We start from the raw sequence: 13,208 nt of genomic DNA, 5'->3' as shown, positions 1-13,208 counted from the left end.
TTTTAGCAATGCAAGTTAAGTACTGCGAGTGTCCGAGTGCCTGCATGTGTGATCGAACGAAGTGGCAGCAATTGTTTGGTTCTTCAAGCAGCTGAGTTGGAACTGCCTTGCTGAAGAAAATGCCATTTCCTTTGCCATGTATAATATATATAACATGTTAGTCAAGCCTGGGCATCGTGGTCTGCATGCTGTTGATAGTAAACATGCCAAAATGCAAAAGCAGATAATGCCCTGAACAGTGCAGTGCATGTGCTTATTGCTCCCTTTTCAAGACCAAATGCTAATTGCCTTAATTCTCTCGTGTCGTAAAGTAAGCAGCATCTAGAGACTGGGACCTCATCGAGAAAATAACCACAATTGCCTTCAGAGGCTGGACCTTGTCATTTATTTGCGTTATACCACCCACATTCAGTGCAGCTGCGCATTTTTAGTGTAGGCTAAGGCTTTGTCTAGTATTTATATGTCAACATATGTATTATTTTTTTTTGTAACTTGTGACATCTGCAGATTGTGAATCGAGCCATACATCCATGATCGACAAAAGTTGGCTGCAACTCCCTTTCCTCTCGTAACACAGCTACTTTCGGCTGAGGCAAATTATTTTGTGTCTTTATGGTGTGACTGTAAACCATCCTAGGCCATCGAGGCTTTGGATCCCTGGCTTGAATAGGTATATCCACTCTGTATTGCATGTTTTATTCCTTGTCATCATCATCACCTGCAGGCTGCCATGATACAGATGATACCTCACCAATGACCTCACTTTCTCCCACTGTAGAGTAGCCAGGTGGCGGAATTCACGTCGCACTGACCTCTAAAGCCCATCTTATTATTACAGGTATTGACTCTGCGTTTTTCAGTAATTGGGCAGAAGTGCTAGCAACAGTGCAGTACCTGTTAATGCAGTGTCATTGCTATGTTTTTTACTTTCTGGGTTGGCTTTGCAGTTTAAATTTGAAAGTAGGAATCTCTTCGTAGAACTAAATGGGTTAATTGCAATTTATTTATGCACAGTAACTCTCATGCATAGCCGATCTACATGGTCGAGCTAAATGTCCCCAAATAAGCTTAAAAGTGTACTGACATGCCATTTACAACTCGTAATTTTTTTTTTGCGGTAAATGAATGTCCGACACCTCTAAACCATAGAAAGAATCCTTCCAAGCCTCAGAGCGCCCAAGATAATTTAATATAATAGCTTTTCTACGGTCAATTTCGGTTTCGTTTCTACTGTGTATTGAAGTCGTGGTGCAAAAGGTTGTCTCGTGGGAGCAGGATATTGCAGCGTTTTGACACTCGCTCTGCCTCGTTCGATCGTCAACTACGATGTAGTTATGCTGCTACATCGGCCCTCGTACCGCGTAGCAGCAAGGGAGGCGAGCCGCAGCGAATGTCAAAAACGTCGCGATGTGCTGCTACCAAGTGACCACCTTCTGCGTGATGACGTCACACGGCATCCTCCAGTAAAACGAAACCGAAATCGACTGTCAAAAACTACTGTATATGTATGTATCGCCAAAGGGTTCTCGGAATAAGGAATCCTCCCACCTATAAACCGGGTTCTGACTCAGATTACCGTTTCAGAAAATAAAAGTTTGTTCGCTCTCTCTCTGCTTGTCGATATATTTTTCTGGGGTTTAGAGTTCAAAAAATGAAGAGTCGAAAATATTATGTCAGTAGTCCTTTAGAAAAATGCGCCCTGGGATGAGGCTTGTGTTGCCGAGGTGATCATGACCAATTCTGTATTAGTAGAGTGTACTATACCCTTATTTTAGTACATTCTAGTATTCGTCAACGACGGGCAAATGAAATGTATTGTAAAGTTGTTCTCATTAGTTGAGCACTCCCGTACACAGCTGCTCTCTCAAGTTCTACTGAATCGAAAGCGAAAGTGCTTGTAGTTCTTCCTTTCATCACGTGATGGCGGCACCCTACTGCGCTGCAGAAGTTTTGGCCGCTTTGACCCCGTTATTTTGTGTTGTCCGTGATCAGCTGTTTTTGTCAGCTAAGAATAGCTTCGCTTTTTGTTTAAAAGTTTAACTGACGCTGCATCTACTGACTGACCAAACATGCCCAACCAAGTAGGCTACGTGCATTCACCGAGCCCACATCAAATCTTCATTAGGATGCGCGGCACATCCTGAGGTATATTGCTTCGCAGTTTTGACGCTCTCGCTTCGCCCACTGCTTGGTTTTCCCTGCAAGTTTACTCATCGCACTTATTAAGTTCTGTTCACACTGACACGTGGAACATTGCTGCGTGAGCTGCTTTGCATCGCTGTCCTAGCAGGCATGTGGCAGAGATCGCGCGGTACGTTCCGAGTGAACGCACCCAGCGCGCCATGCTATGTCCGTCCTTGTGTTTTCCTCGTAGAAAGCAACGGAAATATGTGCGTGTGCCTGAGATAGAAATACCCCTTGTTAGCCGCTGTTTGTCACTGCACCGTCGCAGAGCGCCATGCTTTCCTGCGTGCTCGTGTGAACCGCGCAAAGGTGCAATAAACTATAATGCTGATGTGCCGCTCACCTGTGCTCAACTTACCTGGTGCATGTGTTTACAATTACCTACTTGCATGTATAGCACCAAAACCCATACATCTATGTATCTTCATTTGCGCCGTTCGAAAAGCGCAATGTCAAGTTTGTGGCACGAATCATAACGAAGAAACATTCTTTTTTTTTTTTTTTTTGTACAGAGTAGGGGGCCAGTAGCCTCTCCGTAAGCTGGTAACAGTGGTAACACACGAATTACATACGGCGCACTTCGTTGTGCTACCCGTAAATTCGTCCCTGCGACTGTGTGCTACATCTACTATATGCAGTCGCATGCCAAATAGAATAATAAAAGTAAACTCTGCAGGAAGGAGCTCGTCAGAGCATGGTTACAGAACCATACCAGCTAGCTTTTTTAGCAAACATTTTAGCACAAGAAAGCAAAAGTTGAACATTTCACCAGAGCAAGGACGAACGGTTAGCACGTTCGTAAATTTTATGCTGTTTTAGCACGCAAACATGCGGCCGAATGCGCAAGAAGTTTCGCTCGTAACATGCTGTTCGCCCATTGGCCGGCCGGCTTCACTAATAAGTTGCAATGTGCAGCCATAGAGTTTCTCACTATAACATGTAATGTAGTGAGAAACTCTATGTGTGCAGCAATAGGCATATCATAGACATATCATAGTTGGCTGGCACCTTAAGTGAGAAACAGTTCTGGCTTAAAAACTTTTTTTGCATATGAGGGTGCGGGGTCCTTACGGAAAGAGCGCCAGCGGAGGACACGGACTCCGTAGGCCGCAAGGCACAACACGGGTGTTTTTTGCATTCCACCTTCACCACAATGCAGCCGCCACGGCCGGTAATGGAATGTGTCGGTGCATAACGACATGCTCACGCGCTTCGCTACGTATCGTGTAATACGGTGTTAATTGGGAGAGAAGGGGTCATATCAATTTTATGCTCGAACGTTCGTTGCGAAGAAAGGCGAAAAGGAGGGAAAAAAAAAAAAAAAGAAAACGACCCATTTTTATGTATTTGTTTACTCCCCAGCAGGCTTGGTGATTAGGCTAGACATATACGGACGTCGAACTTCTGCTGAACCGGAACATTACAATATTTTTTCTCTCTCTCTCTCCCTTTAACCTGGAACGGAACAAGCATTGCGTTGACTTTATATTGCTCGCCGCATCTCCATTTAATTTGAACAAAAACTCAATCTAGGTCGAAACCTTAGGCTCCCGCAGCTAGCCGCCTCTCTGGCTTGACGCCTTGCCACGAGGAAGCTACGGTGTCCCCGTAGCCGACCTTTGCCAAACTAATGGTGCAGTGGCGCAAAGGTGGCACTGGAGCCGCCTGCTGTTGCAAGGCGAGATGTAACACCGGAGGGAGCACCTCCGTGCGGCACACACATCCATTGCGACGTCGATTGCCGAGAAAAGTCGACCAACGTCTCTGCAAAACGCGCATCCTGAGGCGAGAGTATTGCAAAAGGTCTGCAATGAGGGAGCACTTTCGTGGCAGCCTTAGCGCGCCTTGTCGTACAGACAACGCTGTGCACGCTGGGGTTTAATACGGGGTTTAATTAATTAACCCTAAAGCTGGAAAAAGCACATCAGCTACAAAAAGAAAAGGAGAGGAAAGAAAAAAACAGCAAGGAGGCCAACGTTAGGCCCTTGGTTTGGCCAACGTGTATAAATGCTTTGACTACACCGCGCCCTTCGCCAGCGCATGAACTTTTTTCGCTGCGGGGGTTGTCACTTTTTTCACAACTCCAGTATAGTGATTTGTTTTGTGTACAAAATAAGTTTGAGCTCTTGCTATTATTCTTCGGTTATGTGCGCGAATAAAAAACATGTTTGAACCGCTATTTTTCTATCGGCAGTCGAGCTTAAACTGAACCGCTTTCGCTGAACTGGAACGAAGAAAAATTCGTTACGACTTCTTGCACGTAAGGCTGGGTTACGTTACGTTGAATCTGGGACTAAAGCTCACCAAATAAATTTATTTGGAAGCGATGCTTTTCAGAGTGCCATATGTAGGAAACATTCTACCAGCTTCGCACTGCTTTGTCGAAAGGTATATGCCCCGTATTTTGCCATGTTCTATTTCATTTTTCTTCCATTTTTATTAATTTCCTATTCATTCTTTTGTTTTTTTTTCGTTCTTATTAATTTTCCATTCATTCTTAATAAAGATGTTAGAAAAACATCAATTTAGGCACGTGCGAATATTCGAAATTTAGAATACGAATCGACTAGCAGACTATTCGATTCGTTTTCACTTCGAAATTGTCGATTATCCGTTTCTTTCGAATATGTGATGGGCAACAAGACTTATTGGAGTCTCAAATAAGAGAGAACGAGGAAGTGAGGACTGTTCCGGATGATTCTCTACCAAGGGAGCAGCAGTCGCTGTGCAGGGGCGCCAGTTCCTGAGTGAAAGCACGGGTCTTCTGCTCGATAACTTCCAGTGATTCATTCTGAATGCCTCACTTCTAGGACAGCCTATATGCGGATTTGTTGTCTCGATGTAGGCCAAAGCAATCTTTTATTTGGCCATTCGCACCATGTTTGCACGTCTTTTAAAGCAAAGTGCGACGCTGTAGTATTGCATTTCTCTGCTTGAACGAACTCACTCTACATGCATCTGGTGACGCGCTGTTCCTTTCTAAGCATGAAATGCTTTTAGCTCCCGTTGTCGGCGACCTTGAAGCGACCTTGAGCCAAAAGCCAGAGCCGTTATCCGGGCAAGTTGCGAGAACGAAACGAGATCATCCGGCCAACCTGTCAAAACCTAAGAAAATGCGGTCTTTGGCCCCCGACCCTTTATACAGGACAGCATTACATACACTAGTTACTGTCCAAATAAGTTAGAAAAAATATTCCTTCCGAGTTCTTCCTAATGTTTGTTCACAATATCACTCAAGCTGTAACTTCTAGTGCACTGAAATTTTATTTGTCATTTCCAGTAGCGGCGTTCAAAAGGAAGATACAGGGCACCATACACATCATTGCCATCTTTTGGCGCTGAGCGCTTTTTTTGAACGCCAGCGGTCCGTGAGTTTCGCGGCGCAGGTTGTTTTGCGTCGCCTCGAGAGATGGCGCCACGCTGTGTGGCGCCTCCTTCAGGTGCTTCTACCCCCCGTGGTGGCTTATGGATTATGGTGTTGCGCTGCTAAGCACGAGGTCGCGGGATCGAATCCCGGCCGCTTTTCGATGGAGGCGAAATGCAAAACGCCCGTGTCCCGTGCATTGGGGGCAGGTTAAAGATCCCCTGGTGGTCAAAATTAATCCAGAGTCCCCAACTACGGCGTGCCTCATAATCATATCGTGGTTTTGGCACGTAAAACCACAGAATTCATTCTTCTACCTAGGCAGTGCGCTCTGTCTCCCTGGCGTCTTTCGCTGCCTGTCGTGCAGCCTTCAGCCGGTTTTCTTCTTCTAGCTGGGCAGCGTCCATATGGACCAGTGCACAGTATGGCGTGGTGATGTGTGGTGGGGTGTACCGTTGCGAACATGCACTCATCATCATCATCATCATCATCATCATCATCTTGTTTTATGACCACTGCAGGATGAAGGCCTCTCCCTGCGATCTCCACTCACCCCTCTCCTGCGCCAACCAATTTCAACTAGCACCGCGAATTTCCTAATTTCATCGCGCCGCCTAGTCTTCTGCCGTCCTCGACTGCGTTTCCCTTCTCTTAGAACGCTTCCTGTAACCCTAATGGTTCAACGGTTATCTAACCGGCGCATTACATAACCTGCCCAGCTCCATTTTTCCCCTTGATGTCAATCAGAATATCGTCTATACCCGTTTGCTCTCTGATCCAAACTGCTCTCTTTCTGTCTCTTAACGTTATGCCTAGCAATCTTCGTTCCATCGCTCTTTGCGCGGTCCTTAACTTTTTCTCAAGCTTCTCTGTCAGTCTCCAAGTCACTGCCCCTTATGTCAGCACTGGTAAAATGCACTGATTGTACACCTTCCTTTTCAGTGATAATGGTAAGCTTCCAGTGAGGAGCTGACAATGTCTGCCGAATGCGCTCCAACCCATTTTTATTCTTCCGAAAATTTTCTTCTCATGATCAGTGTCCCCTGTGAGTAATTGACCTAGGTAAACGTACTCCTTCACAGACTCTAGAGGCTGGCTGGCGATCCTGAACTCTTGTTCCCTTGCCTGGCTATTGACCATTATCTTTGTCTTCTGCATATTAATCTTCAATCTCACTCTTACACTTTCTCTGTTATGTTTTCTCCATTTGTTGTAACTCGTCTGCATTTTTGCTGAATAGAACAATGTCATCGGCAAATCGAAGGTTGCTGAGATATTCGCCGTCGATCCTTACTCCTAAGCCTTTCCAGTTTAATAGCTTGAATACTTCTTCCAAGCACGCAGTGAATAACATTGGAGAGATTGTGTCTCCCTGTCTGACCCCTTTCTTTATAGATATGCTCCTGCTTTTCTTGTGTAGAATTAAGGTAGCTGTGGAACCTCTGTAGATATTTGCCAAGGTATTTACGTAAGCGTTCTGTACTCCTTGATTACGTAATGCCTGTATGACTGCTGGTATCTCTACTGAGTCAAATGCTTTTTCGTAATCTATGAAAGCCATATAGAGAGGCTGATTGTACTCTGCGGATTTCTCGATAACCTGATTAATGACATGGGTGTGGTCCATTGTAGAGTATCCCTTCCTGAAGCCAGCTTGTTCCTTTGGTTGACTAAATTCCAGTGTTGACCTTGTTCTATTGGATATTATTTTGGTAAATATTTTTATAATACTGGGAGTAAGCCAATGGGTCTATAATTTTTCAATTCATTAACCTCTCTCATTTTGTGGATTAGTATAATGTTTGCATTCTTCCAGTTTTCTGGGACCCTTGCGGTCGATAGACAGTTTGTATGAACGGCCGCCACTTTTTCAAGCATTATGTCTCTTCCATCTTTGATTAAATTGACTGTTATTCCATCTTCTCCTGCCACTTTTCCCCGTTTCAAGTCTTGGAAGGCCCTTTTAATTTCATCGCTAGTTATAGAAGGAGCCTCTGTAACCTGTTCATTACTGCTTCGAATGGAGGTATCGTGGCTCCTCTGGGCACTCTACAGGTTAGTATAGAATTCTTCCGCTGCTTTTACTGTACCTTTGAAATTGCTGATGGTGTTACCCTGCTCATCTTTCAGTGTATACATCTTGGTTTCTCCTGTGCCAAGTTGCTTTCTCACTGATTTCATGCTGTGTCCATTTTTACGGCTTCTTCAAACTTTCTCGCGTTATAGTTTCGAATATCACTTATTTTCGCCTTGTTGATTAGGTTTGACGATTCCGCGAATTCTTGAGTTGGACAGTTTAATTCTTTGTAATTTCTTTATTAGGTCCTTTGTTGGGAGAGCTTGCCTACTGGTTGCCTTGGTGCCTTGCCTTCCACTTCAATGGCTGCCTCTGAAGCCAGCTTAGTTACGGCTTCATTCATTGCCTCTATGTCACCTTCCCCTTATAAAAATGAACGTTAACATTCTTTAGAACTCCTACCAACTTTCTATTTACTTTATTGACAGTCTATTTACATTTACATTCTAGTAACCTTTGTTCATACACAGTCAAAAGACTTCCTTCTTACTTTAGTATAAAGAATATTTTCAATACACCGTTAAAAGACTTTCTTCTGACTTTTGTATAAAGAATGTTTTAAATACACCGTTAAAAGACTTTCTTCTGACTTTTGTATAAAGAATATTTTAAATACACCGTTAAAAGACTTCCTTCTTACTTTTGTATAAAGAATATATTCAATACACTGTTAACAGACTTTCTTCTTACTTTTGTATAAATAATGTTTTAAATACACCGTTAAAAGACTTCCTTCTTACTTTTGTATAAAGAATATTTTCAATACACAGTTAACAGACTTCCTTCTTACTTTTGTATAAAGAATGTTTTAAATACACCGTTAATAGACTTCCTTCTTACTTTTGTATGAAGAATATTTTTAATACACCGTAAAAGACTTCATTGTTACTTTAGTGGCAGAATATTTTAAGGTCCCCATCAACATGTATTTTTCTAGCTTTTGTCTCTATAACCACTTTAGTACTGCGAAAAAAGGCTCGTTACTTTTGTGTAAAGAATGTTTTACTATACATCACCGAACTATATTTTTTTTTTGTTTGAAGGACATGTATCCAGTACGTCCACAGCTCGTACTGTTTGCCGAAAAATATTTACAATGGGAAGTAACTTGAAAGTTTTTGATAAATTTTTCTAACACACATTAATGCCGACATATGACATACTCAGGAGTCAAGCTCTTCGTTTTAAGTAATAGTCCCAATCCAAGTCGGTAGCCAATTGATGACGGAGTGCTACTGAAATGTTTAAAGAAATATGTTCGTAAACTGTTAGAACTAATATTTTTAAAGGTTCTACTGGACTACGTGAGCGTGCGGTGACGTCAGCACACTCCGAGAAAAAATGCTTGCGCTACACCACCTGACCGGTGTGATAGCGTACTACTATGCAAGCCGCGCACCAGTTGCAGAGCTTTATCCCGACCTTGGGGCTGGTTAATTAAAGGCCGATTTATGCTTGAGCCGTGACGCGTGCGGTCGTGCCAAAAACTGTACATTTCGCCCACCGGTTCAGAAATTTTGGCATTCACTGGGCTCGCACATGCAGTGTAAACCGAATTGTGTGTACCAGTCTACGAAATGTGCAAATTTTCACCCGACCACATGCGTGCGGGCAGGCGGGTGGTGTGGCGTGGGGCTCGAGCGTAAATTTGCCCTTACCACGCACTACTATTGCAATGCCACCAATTAGCTTTGCAACGAAATAATCAGGTCAGTGCATTCTGCGATATAAATAGTACGCCCTAAGCTGGAACGTGTCAGCATAGTAGCGTCACGATATTTGTTAAAAAGAAGAAAAAGAGCCGAAACTCAGGGTAACACGGCGCTGGAACGTTGCCGCTCAAATGTCCAAAAGGCTGCAAAATACAGCTGCTGCTGAGTGAGAGCGAGTATTGACCTGAGAAGCGCACAGGTCGAATAGAAAGAAAAGCTGAACACTGTGCAAGCAACACTTTTCTGTGAAAAAATAATTAAATTACCCTTACAGTATAAAAAATGTAGCTTTCTACGCGTTCCTATTCGCACGCTTTCGTCCCTGCCTCCTACCGACGGCTTCTGCATATTAAAGAAAATAGGACCTTGCATCAAAGTGAAGGCAAAGTAACTATGTCAGTTGATGTGCTTTATGGCGATGGTAGCTTGCTGTGTGTGAAAACAGATTGAAAAGAAATAATTATGCACTCTTAATATTCAGTGATCTTGCTTCACAACACGGCGACAAAATTTTGAGCTCCGACAAGAGGTCATTATGACATCTGTAATAATGGCATTCCGTATACCAAGAGCCAGGATATCAAAGGCCATGCTTTTGCCGTGCTTCGCGCGTCTGAAAACTGCTAACGTCATAGCCGCCACGCTTTGGACGTGTATTTGACTATAAAAATAGTACTACAATGTGCTTCACCGTTGGGCGCCAGAGAGCGAAGTTTTGTCTTCGAAAGCAGCAAGTGCTAAAGGATGCTCTTGCGCAAAATAGAATAAACACATAATATACCCCATATGATTTTATTTTACTATGTTTATTACATTTCGAGAAATAGTTGGTTTTCAGAACAATAATTGTCTCGAAAGATAAAACGATGCAGCCCCTAAATGCCCAACAAAATCGAGCCGGCTGTCCGGTCAGTTTTTTTTTTTTCAACCTTGGCCACGAGGGACATTCCTCCCTCTAGGTGTAGTTCCCAGAAAGGGGTGCGTACAAAAAGGCCGGCCACAGCTTTCACCGAGAGGCGAAGAATGTCTAGGTGTGAGTCAACCATCGCAAGGTAGTGGGGGAGGGGGGGGCATGTTTCGGCTTAAAGAGGGGCTTTAGTTCCGCGGTGGTCAAGGCGAAGCAGGTGGATGGAAAGAATGTCCCATGCCACTCCCGCGCATGCGCACAAATTTGACAGTTGGCCGAGTCGAGGCAAAGAGGGAGACCATCGCAATCGTCATCAGTTGCTTTGCGACACCTGCATGGCACGGTCGGAGCGATGTAGGTTTCGTGGCGTATTGTAGCAGAAATCTAGCAATTTTTGCTTCTATTTATTCTTATGCTGTGTTGTGGCTAATTGATCGATGCAAGCCAACCAGCAAGGTGTTTTCGAAGCCCACGGTGCTTTCTTCGTTCCGTGATGTGAGCGTTTCTGGAACTTCTCTGCAAGCTGCGATGCAGTGTCGTGTGAAGTGATTTAATATTGGCACTGTCCGTGTTTTAAACTGCGCAAATAGCGAACAGCTGTTCCTCAAGACTGCTATGCGCCGAAGTTTTCTCTATCTCCAAACTCTAATAAAAGGTATGTTCTTTTCCATCATTTTTCATAAACATATTATTTTGATGTTATTTTAATTCTGTTTCATACGCCGCATTTTGGCAGGTTATTATAGCGCGAACTGTAACGACGTGAAATGTTCTAAGAACGATTGTCTTACATTTTCCAGCTGCCCCGCGTCATGCGGTTCGCTTGAAGTTGCTATAAACAAGAAGCGTGCGAATACTTCGTTTTCACAGCGTTCGCAATGACTTAATGTGTTAAATATTGTCTGATATTAAAATCATTCTTTGCTCTTTCCTACTCTGGCTGCACTTAGTGAGAGATAGTAAAATATTGAGCGTATAGTTTCACGGTTCACAATTACATGTTTCAGCGAACCGGTTCACAATGCCATAGGTTGCACTGGTTAGACAAGTGCGAATGTGAAAGAAAATCATTCGCACTTGTTTAACATTGCAACCAATGTCATTGTGAACCGGTATTTTTTGACACTGATATTTTGTTTTCGAGTAAAAATAAACGATCACGTCAAATTACAGAAGCGGTCCATATAATAAGGCGTGCTTAAATATGCGTCAGTCAGCCATTGGTTGCTATCACTGACAAAGCATTTGTATTCTTGAATACTGCTTCAGGCTCTGTAATCTGCTTATATAAATATGGATGACACGTTTTTCACATGCTCGGTGCAGCTAGCTGGCGCTGTTACGTTCAGTCCTTCCAAAAATAACCAGCTGTGAGTAAGCGCTCGCGTGTCCACCGTCTCTGCGTCCGTGTCTGATGTGCGCGCTACAAATTTCACCACGAATAAACCATGCAATTAACTTTTTGAGTGAGTAACTCATTTATGCAGATAATTGGTAGAGAAAACATTTTGGACACTTTTCTAATTTTAATAACATGTAGTAAGTACAACGCAGCAAAAGATACGCATTGCAAAATGTTCCTCATCCTTGCCATCTCCTCTGCAAGTAAGCAGGGATGACTGTTACAATTTTAGGATTCATGTGAACCCTGTTAAAAAGCTGTTCTGTGTATGTGATATGCTAACCTGAACATGATGTTAACACTGACCATCTTGTTTCTGTGCAGGGTTGGTTCATTCTGCAAACATTCTCAGACATCAGTTCTGAATCTAAAAAATACATTATAATCGATGCTTGCTAGAGACTATGCGACAGCTGCCATGCCGCAATCAACTAAGTCATTATTCATTTATTATTTTTATCAATTTCTCTACTACTTCTCTCACAATTCTGTGTAAATATTTTTGTGTGAATAAAATTCTTTCAGTGCAAACTTGCATTTGTTTTCCATGTACATGCACCTTCTAGGTTTCATACTGCTTTTTACCAACATGTTCACGCATACTGACAAGTTTTTACACTATGCTACTAGGTCGTATGTGGGACAAATGTTACTAGGGGGATAATAAGACCTCAGTAGCAAGTACACAAGTACATGGAAGTAAAATATTGCCAGAGTGTTACTAAAGAGCCTAAGGACTTGTGTTGGTTGGTGGTTAGTAGAATGTTTACAGACCATCTATGAACATGCTTCAATTGAAGTACGGTAGCCAATTCTTGATGGCATCCAATTCTTGATAGGATGTTACTGGGGTGTTTAAAGACAAATGTTGATAGGTGATTGGTAGGAAGTTGGCAGAACGTTTACAAACATTGTTCAATTGGAAGAATGTTAATACGGTGTATAAAGAAAGCTTGTTAATAGGGATTGGTAGGAAGTCAACAGAAAATATATGAAAATTTTTCTTTTGAAAGAATGTTAATATGGTGTATAAAGAAAGCTTGTTAATAGGGGATTGGTAGGAAGTTAACAGAATATATATGAACATTTCTCTTTTGAAAGTATGTTACTAGGGTGTATAAAGACAAATGTTCATAGGAAATTGGTAGGAAGTTTAAAGACATCCTATGAACATGTTTCTATTGGAAGTTGGTGGCCAATTGTTTCTAGGATGTTACTAGAGCGTTGTTAGGATGTATAAAGACAGCTGGTAGGATTTCAATTGACTGTTGGTAGGTTCTAGTAACAAAAGTCTAAAGAGTGTCTAAAGAATGTTGCTAGAAATTTTTATAAGGGTCATCTGTCTGTTCTAAGGCTGCATATTTGTTTGCAATATACCAGCCTGAATTTGTCTGCTTTTACCCTTACTGCTTCTAGGTTGACCTGTTTCTTCTTGACCAATTTTACTCTTTCTTCAAATTGAGGTGAAACCTAGCCCTCACTAACATATGATCACTGCACATTACCCTACCTATAACTTCTACATCCTGCACTATGCTGGGATCGGCAGAAAGTTGGAAATC

The 13,208-nt window shown here is 42.7% G+C and overlaps 1 protein-coding gene across 2 annotated transcripts in view; it reads left to right on the top strand.

Moving 5' to 3' along the window:
- The first annotated feature begins 1,929 nt into the window (after window positions 1-1,929).
- LOC142584730 (solute carrier family 25 member 35-like) overlaps window positions 1,930-13,208 on the top strand; it is an 88,392-nt gene continuing 77,113 nt past the window's right edge. For both annotated transcript variants that reach the window (XM_075694958.1, XM_075694965.1), the window contains exon 1: window positions 1,930-2,145. The gene's annotated coding sequence lies outside the window, so the exon portion shown is untranslated. The remainder of the gene's footprint in view (window positions 2,146-13,208) is intronic.

Source organism: Dermacentor variabilis, chromosome 1 (assembly GCF_050947875.1).
Source record: "Dermacentor variabilis isolate Ectoservices chromosome 1, ASM5094787v1, whole genome shotgun sequence".
Classification (NCBI taxonomy): Eukaryota; Metazoa; Arthropoda; class Arachnida; order Ixodida; family Ixodidae; genus Dermacentor; species Dermacentor variabilis.
Note: the sequence above shows the minus strand (reverse complement) of the source record. Positions and strands in the feature narration are given on the sequence as shown.